The sequence below is a fragment of the Leptonychotes weddellii genome, chromosome 4 (assembly GCF_054177405.1).
Source record: "Leptonychotes weddellii isolate Sample4059 chromosome 4, ASM5417740v2, whole genome shotgun sequence".
In the NCBI taxonomy this organism is placed as follows: domain Eukaryota; kingdom Metazoa; phylum Chordata; class Mammalia; order Carnivora; family Phocidae; genus Leptonychotes; species Leptonychotes weddellii.
The window spans coordinates 163498854-163511351 of NC_138372.1; positions in this window are offsets into that span (position 1 = coordinate 163498854).

The following is a 12498-nucleotide window of genomic DNA, read 5'->3' on the forward strand; positions in this document are numbered from 1 at the left end:
TTAATGACTGAGCCACCCAGGCGTCCCTGTGGGATTCCTTTTATGAGAAGAGCAAAGAAGGTGGATGGTGGAGGGGGAGGCAGGAGTCTGGGTAACAGCTCAGGGGGGAGGGTGGGTACTGACCCGGCAGGGGAGCCGGGAAGGTTCTGTCTGGATCTGGTGGTGGCTTCCAGGGGTACACACATGCGGCATCGCTGCACACGGACTGAGGATGTGTGCGCTCTGTGCATCTCCCTCGGTCATGGGTGTTGCTCAGTCCAGCAGCAACAAGAGAGAGAGTCCATCCCCGGCAGCAAAACCCACCATTTGAGCCCAGTTAGTGGTCTTCCCTGTGTGATAATAATATTCATTCTTCCCAATGCATGTTCATCTCCAACTACCCATTTTACAGATGAGGAAACCACGGCCCACGTGGTCAGGCGCAGAGCGCATGTCGAGCTGGGTAGCCAGACCCACGTGGGTCTGCCCCACCCTGCTGGGTATCCGCTTGCTGGGCTCACCTAGTGTCACCTAGTGTCCTCTCTCTGATGTCAGTTTCTCCTCCGGGACTCCCTGGGACAGGAAGGGTGTCTCCTTTCCTTTCATGCTGCTGGAACTTGCGGGGAGCACCCTCAGCCTGGTCTCACCTCCTTGGGACCTGGTGCCCACCTGGGCTCTCACTGGGACTCCTATGATTGTTCTGGAATCTCAAGACCTCCTGGAGCAACAGACATCTATTCTCTGCATGCCCTTTGCCACTCATTCCCTTTTAGTCATTCAACAAACATTTCCTGAGGGCTCATGAAGCCCAGAAATGGAGGACACAGTGGAGGACAAGCCAGTGAAGGCCCCTGCTCTCATGGGGCCGAGCGTAGATAAGCGAGATGGTCATGATCTCTGTCAAGGCATCTGCCAAGTAAGAATGAATGAATGAGGGGCGCCTGGGTGGTCCGGGAGCCCGCCCACCTCACGACCCTCCCCTCATTTCATCTGAAGGATCCACTCAGCCATAGGAGGAAGGGAGAATTTGCTTTTTTGGCAGAGAGGTAGGGTGGGGTAAATAAGACCCCAAGCCAGGCTTAGCTGCCCTGCAAGAATCAGGTCCCTTGGGGCACCTGGGTGGCTAGGTCGTTAAGCGTCTGCCTTTGGCTCAGGTCATGATCCCAGGGTCCTGGGATCGAGCCCCGCGTCGGGCTCCCTGCTCCGTGGGGAGCCTGCTTCTCCCTCTCCCACTTCCCCTGCTTGTGTTCCCTCTCTCGCTGTGTCTCTCTCTGTCAAATAAATAAATAAAATCTTTAAAAAAAAAAAATCAGGTCCCTTCCCTCCTGAAGCCCCCCCCACAGCCACCCCGCCTCCACCAAGCCTCCCCACCTGCCGGTAGGGAAACCACTGGCCATCTGCACAGTGCTTGTCCTAAGCAGTCTGGAAGGAACAGGACACATGAGGTTTTGTTTTGTTTTAAGTTTTTATTTTAATCCCAGTTAACATAGTTATATGGGCTTCAGGTGTATGATACGGTGATTCAACACTTCCATACAACATCCGGGCTCATCACCACAAGTGCCCTCCTTAATCCCCACCCCCATGTCCCCCATCCCCTCCACCTCACCTCCGATAACCAGTTTATAATCCGCTTATTCTCTAGTCAGAGTCTGTTTCTTGGTCCCGGGTCAGTGGGAATGCAAACGGGGCACTCTGGAAAAACAGCACGGAGATTCCTCAAAAAGCTAAAAATAGAGCTACCCTGGGATCCAGCAACCGCACCACTGGGTATTTACCCAAAGCATACAAAAACACTAATTCAAAGGGATACATGCGCCCCTATGTTTACAGCAGCGTTATTTACAATACAGAAGGTGTTGTTTATGCCTGTTTTGCAGACATATAAACAGGAGCTCAGAGAGCCCAGAGCCCGGAGCCCGGCCAGGGTCACCAGAGCCAGAAGGCAGGCCGGGTACCCAACGCCCCCAAGCCTTGGGACAAAATTACAGGTCTATCTTCCCCACGGAACTGTGGGCTCCGGTGGGGGGGGGGCAGGGTTTGAGTCCCTGAACCCCAAGAGGGCCCTTAGCGCCTGCCTGCAAACCTGGGCCTTTTTCTCCATGGGACCGGCGGGAGCAGAGGAGGGAGATGGCACAGAAAGCCACCCTCCCTCTCCCCACAACTTCCTGCCTGCTCAGTAGGACGTGCTGCCCTTCACACCCCTCCCAGGAATCCCTCAAGGCCAAGACATGACTCAGCTCCTCACCAGATGCAGGGCCCAGAGCAGGGGTGGGACTCAGGGGTGGGACTCAGGGGTGGGACACAGGGGCGGGGCAGCCCCTCCCTCCTGAGCGAAGGGGCCCCTCACCTGCAAGGCCTTTGTTCCTTCCTTCCTGCACCTGCTGCCTCCAGTTCCTTCCACTTTCCTAGGGGAACCCCCGCTCCTCTGGCCTGTCCTCCATCTGACCAACCCCCTCACTCCCTGGGTATTAAGGCAGCCCAGTGGTTTGCTGTGCTGAAAGCGCCATACAAGCTACTTCCTATAATCCTCTCTGCAAACCTCCCAGGCCAGGGGGGTGGGGGAACAGGTTCAAACGGGGGCCATAACTTGTGCAAGGAGCTGAGATTCGAACCCAGCTCAGCCTGACCTCAAGACCACCGTGTGCTTTCCCCCACATTGTCGCACTGAGTGAGGCTGGGTGGAGCTTTGGGGATCATTGACAGATACCACTCCCTTCTGTCCATTTCACAGACAGGAAGACTGAGACACAGAGAAGGAAATGACTGGTGGGGAGAGAAGAGATGCCATAACGTCCTAAGAAGGACCACTGACTCCTTCTCTGCTCCCTCCCAGGGTCAGTACTGTGGCTTACAGGGGCAGGCCCACCCAGGAAAGTGTGCTGAATGAATGAATGAATGAATGAATGAGGTGCTGGCCCCACACTGTCAATATTACAGCCACTGGCCACATGTGGCTTTTGAGCACTTTATGTGTGTGACCAGTGCCACTGAGGAACTGAGATTGTACTTGTGATTTCATTTTAATTAGTTGAAATTTAAATTTAAAAATCTATTCTCCCGGGCGCCCGGGTGGCTCAGTTGGTTAAGCATCTGAGTCTTGAGTTTGGCTCAGGTCATGATCTTGGGATCCTGGGATTGAGCCCCCAGTTGGCTCAGTGCTCAGTGAGGAGTCTGCTTGAGATTGTCTTTCTCCCTCTGCCGCCGTCCCCGACTCCGAGCTCTCAATCGCTCTGTCTCTCTGTCTCGCAAATAAATAAATCTTGAAAAAAAAATTTAAAACAATTCTCAGTTCAGATATTGCAAAACTTTCGAGTGTGTTTGGAACAAACTGGGCATGGGAATCCACTTTTCAATTGCAGATTTTCTGAGCTCTGATTACAGAGGGAGTGTGTCTAATGACAATTTAGCTTCCAAACTGACCTACGTTAGCAGTGGGACACACACGGAAGCCTTCAAAGACTTAGTATGAAAAAAGCATATAAAAATCTCAATTTTTATATTAGTTACATCTTGAAATAATGTTGGAGATATTGGATTAAAGAAAAATATGGAATTTGAGTTAATTTCATTTGCTTCTTTTCATTGTTTAAACGTGGCTTCCTAGAATGTTTTACGTATTAAATTACAGGCGTGCCTTGCATGATAGTTGCATTACCCAGTGGTGTGCCGGGGAGTGTGGTGGTCAGGATAATCTCAAACCTTTTCCAAAGCACCTTGCCTCTTTAATATGATCTGATCCTTACAACCGTTCTGTGTAAACTGAGGCACACATACTCGGACAGCCAATGGGTGGCAGGTCTGGGCCTGGATCCCAAGTCCCCTGATCTCTGCATCAGGGTGTCTTAGGTAATATGAGACAGAGGTGACCCCAACAGCCTGATGCTGGGGGGACAGCCTGTGGAAAACCAGGCTATCCCACACACAGCTGGTGTGGTTCAGGACACGCAGAATCGTTCTTGTCACGCTTGAATACCCCCAGAACGCTCCAAAATCACTTCCCAGAAACATTCACTACAATTCCCTGGAGCAAAAACTAGCAAACTCCAACCCACAGGCCGAATCTGACCCCATGCCTGTTTTCACAGGGCCCACCAGCGAAGAATAGTTTTTACATTTTCAAGCGGTAGAAAAAAAATCAAAAGAAGAAGAATATTTTCGCGACAGAGGAAAATGATGTAAAATTCAAATTTTAGTATCTAGAAATAAAGTTTTATTAGAATACAGCAGCCACGCTCATTCATTTACATATTGTCTATGGCAGCTTCAAGCTATGGAGGCAAAGTTGAGGGGTTGCCATGGAGACCGTGGGACAGGCAAAGCCTGAGATATTTACTATCTGACTCCTGACAAAGCTCGCTGCCCCCTGGTCTAGAGTTGACTTTTCAGATGACTCACTGTCTTTGGAATATTTTGTATTTTTCTTTCTTTTTTCTAAAGGTCACTGCCTCCAAAGAGCAAAATGATTTAGAAAACCAAACAGAATGAATAGACAATTTCTTTAGCTTGGCACAGCTGGAAGGGCAGGGCACAGACAAGCAGATAGCCCTCTGCCTTGGTTCTTCAGGGTCTGCTCAGGGGAAGGGCATGCCAGCGTGGAGGTGGGTTCAGTGCCAACCTCCCTCCCCCTGACATGCTTACCTGCAGAGATGTAGTTGAAAACAAATCTCTGAGGGGCACCCGGGCAGCTCAGTCGGTTAAGCCTCCGACTCTTGATTTCTGCTCCGGTCATGATCTCAGGGTTGTGAGATCGAGCCCCGTCAAGACCAGGGGGTCAGCTGGGGTAGTTTCTTCTGAGGCCTCTCCTGCAGATGCTGTCTTCTCCCTGGGTTCTTCATGCTCTTCCCTCCATCCTTGCCCTGGTCCTAATCCACCGGTCTTATTAGATCCAGGCCCACCCTAGTGACCTCATTGTAACTTAATCCCTGCTTGGAAGACCCCGTCTCCAAATTCAGTCACATTCTGAGGCCCTGGGGGTTAGGACTTCAACACAGGAATTTGGGGGAGACACAATTCAGCCCTTGACTCTATTTCATGGGGTGCTGAGAGAACTGAATGAAATCAGGAGCACGTCACACAGTTTCTGGAATATGAGGGAGTCTTTAGTAAGTGTTAGCTCCAATTTTCGTTAACAATTATTACTGTCGGGGCGCCTGGGGGGCTCAGTCAGTTAAGCGTCTGCCTTCAGCTCAGGTCATGATCCCGGGGTCCTGGGATCGAGCCCCGCATCGGGCTCCCTGCTCAGCGGGGAGTCTGCTTCTCCCTCTGCCTGCCACTCTCCCTGCTTGTGCTCTCTCTCTCTCTGACAAATAAGTAAATAAAATCTTCAAAAAAAACCCCAAACAATTACTACCATTACTGTCACGTGGGAGCTACCCCAGTGTGTGTGGATGGCACTGGAGGGCCTTCCTCAGGGTCGGAGTGTCTCTTTAGCAGCTTCCAAGTGCCCCCACTGCGTACAGCACCCCCTTGGGAAGCTTGTTCGCTACCCAACTACCCAGCGTAGGGCAACGCTGCCTCTGAGCCTAGCAGAGTTCGGTCGAAGAACACAGGGCAGAGAACAGAGCCTGTCACACGGTAGGCACTCAAGATGTTCGTGCTGGATAAACGCATGAAAAGAACACTTCTCCCTGACGTTACGCTAGAATGTGGACAGCAGGAAGGCAGGGGCATTTTTCTGCCTCTGTCACTGATGTGTTCCCGGCCCCTACACAGTTTCCGGCACACAGTAGGTGCTCAGTAAATACTTGTCAAATACTTGTTGAATGAAACAAATGAGCTGGTTATGCAGTCATTCTTTCTCTCCTTACAGTTTTACAAGTCTTCGGCACATACCGACGACACTCAGAGTGGGGATACAGCTGTATTTATTGAACACACCTACTGTGTGCAGGCTGCTTCCTCATTCATTGCAGCCTCTACTCTTCCCTACCCTAGTTCTCACCATCACAGCCCCGTGGGTGGATTGTGTGCTGGAAAGAGAATGAAGTCTCAGTCAGATTCAGCCACTTCAGTGCTGTGCTAGGGGTAGTAGATTAAAGGCTCAGCCGCCTGTCTGGCACATGGTAGGCACTCAATAAATATCATGATCCCCCCACCCCCACCCCAAGATGGTTGGAGTAATTCTTTCCATTCCAGCCATGGCTCCACTGTTTGCCCCTGGGCTTCTGAGGTGAAGGAAGAGAGAAGAGGATATCAAGAGCAGCATTGAGGAAGGGAAGTGAAAAGTAAGCCCCACCCAGGCTGTGCAGCAGGGCCCGAGGTTTCTCGGCCTCTCTGATGAGAATTTGGAGAAAAGGGCAGCGGCCTTCGCCCTCACTGACTCAGGGCTGTGTCAGGCCTCAGCGCCGCCCCCCTCCCCAGAGCCCCCACACTGCAGCCAGAGGTCACAGGTGGCTTGGAGAAGCCATGCCCCAGGATAAATGCGGAGCTGCCCAGAGCTGCAGGCCTGGAGGAAGCGCAAGGCACCCAGGGCCCAGAGCTGAATGGGCCCTTTCTCTTTCTGTAACAAACACACGCCTTGTTCGTAGGTTCGTGTGTTTGTTTCCCCAGGCTGTTTCTGTTCTCCTTCTCCTCCCACTAGGTTCAGCCTTGGGCAGGCACCTCCAAGAGCCCTGGCTTCCAGAATTTCTAGAGCATTGCTCATCTCCTTCTAGGCTCGGGGGTCCAAGAGGAAGGGAGGTCTTTACCCTTTGCAAATTGATTTGGAAAGACAAAACCTGTCCAAGGAGGGAGGACGGGACCTTGGGAATCTCTTACCAGGGCCCAGGTGCCAGGCTGGGGGATTGGCACGAATTCTCAGGCCAGCCTTGCCAGCACACTTAGCCACAAGACAGATTATGTGACCACCCTGCTTAAAAGCCTTCAAGGCTCAGCGTTGCCTGCCAGAGGAGGAGACTGAGGCTCAGAGAGCTCACTGCCTCTCCAGTGATGGTGCCTGGATTCAAACCCATCTGCCCTTCTGCCCCCAGCCTCCGCTTAGGGCTCAGCTTCTGTACCATCCCGTTCAGCCCCCAGCTCCCCTGTTCTTTTATTCGCTCCCACCTCCCAGACACTTAAGCTCCCCAGCCTTGCTTCCAGCCTCTGTAAAACGAGGTGGCATGGGCGCCTGGGTGGCTCAGTCAGTAGAGCGACTGCCTTCAGCTCAGGTCATGATCCCGGAGTCCCGGGATCAAGCCCCGTATCGGGCTCCCGGCTCGGCGGGGAGCCCGCTTCTCCCTCTGACCCTCCCCCCTCTCATGCTGTTTCTCTCTCGCTCGCTCTCTAATAAATAAATAAATAAAATCTTTAAAAAAAAAAAAAAAACGAGGTGGCAACACCATGACCTGCCCCAGCGTGTGCTGTCAGGATGAAATGACTTCCCTCGGAGGAAGCACCTGAGCCGTGTTTGGGCACTAGAGTCCAGCTCTCCGCAGTTCCCCGTCCTCAGGGGGTCGTTCCTGTGTTGTCCGTTTTGCAGAGGGGACCACAAAAAGGGGAGAGACTAGGGCATCGGCCCGAGGGTACCATACCACTAGAAATTGAAGCTGATGTAGGAGTTAGCGCCTTCTTGCAGATGCATCCCACTGGGGCACCTCCACTAGGAGGTGGAGGCCAGGACTAGCGTCGGGATTTGCAAAGCCACAGAAGGCAGAGGAAGGCTGTGTGGGGCGCCTTTCGAAGGAAGAGCGATATCCATGCTTGGCTTGTGGACCTTGAAGAACTTTGCTAGAACCCCAGTGCTAGAAACTTCCCCTACATTTCTCTTGAGTCTCCTTCCCAGGTTTCCGTAGAGGGCCAGCCTCACCAACTCCAACCAACTTCTCCCCCAAGGCGCCTCCCCAGTCCCCTTCCCTCCCTCCCCTACTGGGCTGTGCAAAGCTAAAGGCCTCCAGATTAAGGCAGACCCACCAAAGCCAAGGCCACTCCTGTCCTTGCCTGTACCCACGCCCTGAGCACTCAGTCATACTCAGAAAGATGCTGGCGGAGAAGGCCATCTTCTTCAACCAGGCGGGGTCGCCCCAGGGGCATCTGTATGTGCAAGAACCTCCTTCTGGCTTAACAGCCACCAGAGAGGGTGGAGATTCATGTGACCGGGACTAGACAGGTCAGCATAAAGCACCCCGGGGGCCGTCCTTGGATCTCCACTTGTGTTGTGGGGTTTTGGGTGAGTCACTGAACCTTGGTGAGCCTCAGTGTCGTTCTTTGGGAAAGGAGAGCCCTGGGATGCCAGGCTCAATTCACCGTATTTCCCCCTAGACCACAAACATCTCAGAGCTGGGACTGTGCCTCTATGAGCCTGTCCACCCCCAGGGCCCCAGGCCATCTGGGTATGGGCACCTTAGAGTTGGCATTTTTGCCAAGCACTCCAGGTATATCTTCTACTTTATACTCACTGGCATAGTTATCTCCACTCTACCCACAAGAAATCTGAGGGGAGTCAGCTTGCTCCAGTCACTGAGTTAGTAAGTGTTGGAACCACAACTCACAGCCAGGCAGACCAACTCCAGCACCTTCCAGCTCACCCACCAAGCTGCCACGGGCCATGTGTGCTGAGTAACTGCTCGTAGAACTGGCCAGAATGCTCACCCAGGCTGTTGAGAGAATATGCAAACAAGTTAATGTAAGGCTGGTATACAGCAGGAGCTCAATAAGTCCAATTTGCTTGAGATTAAGTCATGCATAACCCAACATCCCAAGATATTCAATAAATGCATCAAGTTCAAGTGTCCTGAGTTAGCGCTGGAGGCACAGCGAATCTGGTCCAATAACATCGTCCCCGCTGAGAAGATGGTTGTTTGCCTCACTAACTGGTGTTTTGTCTGAGGCTGAGGACACACCATCGATGCAGCTGAAGATAAAGGTTGAATCCTGGCCGCACTTACTGGTTTCCAATGAGTTGTTTTTCAATTAACCATTGGTTCACTCAAATTCCATCTTGGGGGCTCTCTTGGGGTGCGGGACTGAGCATGGGTCTGGGAACTCTTTGGGGCAGCCTGAGGGGTCACCCTGCCCTCTCTGAGCACTGCCCCCCGCCCCCCGAAGCAGCCACGTTTTCTGGAAGTGGCTGTGGCCTGGAGGGATGGGTAAGATGCCTTCTCCCACTCGTGAAGGACTTGCAGGCTACAGGGGGAGGAAATATGAACACAACTGTCACCATGTCCCAGATGATGACATGGGGCCAGGGCAGTACCTGGCCCGAGTTCCCACAGCAGGTGAGGAATGAAGCTGGGATTCAGGTTAGGCTGACTCCCTCCCACATTCCCAAGCAAGTGCAGAACGCACTTTGGCAGAAATGCCAGCCGGGTGCCAATAGTCAATGGGCTTTGGAGGGGAGGAAGTTCCAACTTGTTCTCGAAGCTTCCAGAGGGTAGGACTAGTCCCTTATTAGAATTTTTAGGGGACAAACCAAAACCCAATATGGAGAAAGCTCTCCATTGAGGGTGTTCCTATTTCCCCGAGGATCACTTATATTTCAGGGACAAAACTGTATCTCCGGTAGGATAGCTAGACCAACAGTTGAGCCTCAAGATGGTGCAGGACAGAGGAATGCAGTATCTTCTTTTTACATTTGTTTCTGTCTTGTCTAGAATTGAAAGTGCTTTCAGGAAAATACCCATGGTGCTCATGTTTTCCCACCCAGCAGGCAGCAGACAGCATCTTGGCTGCAATGGTATTATTCTGTAGGTTTCCCTCCATGATTTCCTCATAAATTCACATGGATGAAAATCTGGGAGGAGCCTAGTGTTTGTGTAAGACTCTGATCTTGTCCTTCTCAGTCTTACAAAAGCAGACTTGTTAGGAAACAGAGGGAAAAAAATGAAAATGCATTCTTTATTTTTCACCTCCTTGTCTTTGAATGTTTGCGTGAAAATTAGCAAGAGCAACAAAAAGAAAAGAGAAGAGAAGAAAGATTCACGGTGCCAGGGGGAAATGAATACATCCTAGAGGGAAAAACGGTTGGTGCCATAAGCCTGCCTGCAGGATAACGTCATCAGAGATCAGACAGTTCAAGAAGTGTCAGTGTTCACTGTCCTGTCCTCACCCTAATGATCTGGCTAGGGAATCCCATCCCTTTCAAATCTAACATTCTAGAATCATACATGAGTTGGGTTTTTTTGTTTGTTTGTTTTTTAATCCTCCTTCCTGAAAAGGACCTTACAGATTGTGGCACAGAATTTATAATCACACACCTGCATTCCAATCCTGACTCTGCTCCTTGGTGACAATGAGACTTTTGGAAATTTATGTCATCCCTCTGCATCTTGGACTTCTCCCCTTGCAAAGGGGAAGGGTAGTCACATTCCACCTCAGGGAGCACCGTGAGGATGAAATGAGCTTACGTGTGAAATGCCTGATTGGCTTATGGTGTATACTAAGAAAAGTTAGTTCCGCCCTTCTCTTTTAAAAACTTTACTTAATTGGATTTTTAAAATTGTAAAGCGGGGCACCTGGGTGGCTCAGTTGTTAACCATCTGCCTTCGGCTCAGGTCATGATCCCAGGGTCCTGGGATCGAGCCCCACATCGGGCTCCCTGCTCGGCGGGAAGCCTGCTTCTCCCTCTCCCACTCCCCCTGCTTGTGTTCCTGCTCTCGCTAACTCCCTCTCTGTCAAATAAATAAATAAGTAAAATCTTTAAAAAATAAATAAACAAAATAAAATAAAATGGTAAAGCAATGCATTCTCATTACATTTTGTCAGATAATACAGAAGTCTATTTTTTAAGTTAATCATCTTGTGGCAGTGACCACTACTTGGCTACCCAATATCCATTCTCCATGTGCATCTTAGTATTTTCTTATGTTATTGGAGCTGCCCAATATAATAAAATATAATATGATACAATATAATATAATGCAATTATTGTGGCCAGCTGGAAGACTACATTTCCCAGCCTCCTTTGCAATTAGGTGTGGTTGGTGGGACTTCTGAGACAGGGCCCTGAAAGAGGCATGAACAATTTCTTCCATGTTCCTACCCGGACACTACTGCTAGAGCACCAGCCGCCATCTTTGACCACAAGTGGCCTTGAGGAGAGACCACTAGTCAAGGATGGTGAAGCAGGAAGATAGAGCCTACGTTGATGACCAGCTGGTTACCACCACATTAGTTCTGGGCCATCTATTTCTGAACTTCCTTTTGTGAGAGAAAACTAAACCTCCTATTTACTTACGCCCCTGTTTGTTGTGGTGGTGGTGCTAGTTGTGGTTGGTTGTGTTTTCCATGATATGGTCCTGGGTCTAATTACAACTGAAAATGCCTCCTCCCCTTCTGGTCTCACCTCTTGACATGACTGGTATTAAGAATCGCACTTTCCCACAAGTTTCCTTATGCTCATAGCAAAGATAGACTTACGTGTGCATGCATATAATCAGTATCGTGCTGTATGTCACACTTAGTAATTGCTTATCAATATATATCAAAGTCAAATTTCCCAGGCCAGGGCACACAAATCTCTAACATAATCTTTCTAATACGAAGCTCTTAAACTGTAGTATGGATATATTGTAATTTATTTAACAATTCTCCCACTGATATACTGAGGAGGATTCTAGTTGTTGTTTTTCAAGTAATATAAACTCTGGTACAATGGGCATCTGGTATAAATACCCTTACACTACACTTGTGCTTTTTAGCAAAGCCTGCCACAGTGGGATGATGAGGTCCTGTCCTTTCTAAGCCTCCCACACTTCTTCCTTTTATAGATGAAGCAGGAGAGACTCTGAAAGCTGACGTGCCAGAGATAACAAAGATGACAATGCTTCTAGAATCCTCCCAATGCTAACCCAAACCTTTCACTCCTATTTATCCAGTGTTTGGTGGCAGCAAATATTTGTTGAAGGAATATCCAAATAATCTTTATAGAAATAGTTCTCCACCAGTCTCTGCTTGAACGTCTCTGGTGGCAGGGAACTCACTACCTTTCTTTTCATCTTTGGAGAACATCAGCAACTAGAATGTTCTTTATTACATTGTGTTGCAATCTGATTCCATGAAAAAAAAATTTTTTTTAAATGACACTTTTAATCACGACTTCTGGTAATCACAACTATGAAACTTCTATTTGCTGGTGTCAGTTCTGACTCCTGGGGTCCTGGAGAGCTGGTCTAATTCCTCAAAGGACAGGTGGGACTCACCAAGGCAGGCACAAGAAAGGCACTCAGTGTTATCTATTTGGGGCTCTTTACACTCACATATGGAGAATATGCCATCTATCAGGCAAGGAGCATGACTTTGAGGATACAAAGCAGACCATCATTGTTCCTGACCTGAAGAGGGACTCACAGGGTTGGGGGGCATCTCACAGCAGTTTGGCTCCTCCCCTGACAAACTCAGCTTTGGAGGACACAAAAATCCCCAGTGATGGCCAAGGGGCATAGTTGGGAATGTTTGGAATTAGAAGAGGAACACATGCAGATGGGGTTGGGGACTAATTTGGGAGAAGTAACTGGAAATAAAGTCGGTTAATTAAGTGGGCAGCCTGTTTTCAACCAATGGAAGAAATCACGTCCTCTATAAATATTGATTTATTTTTTCTGG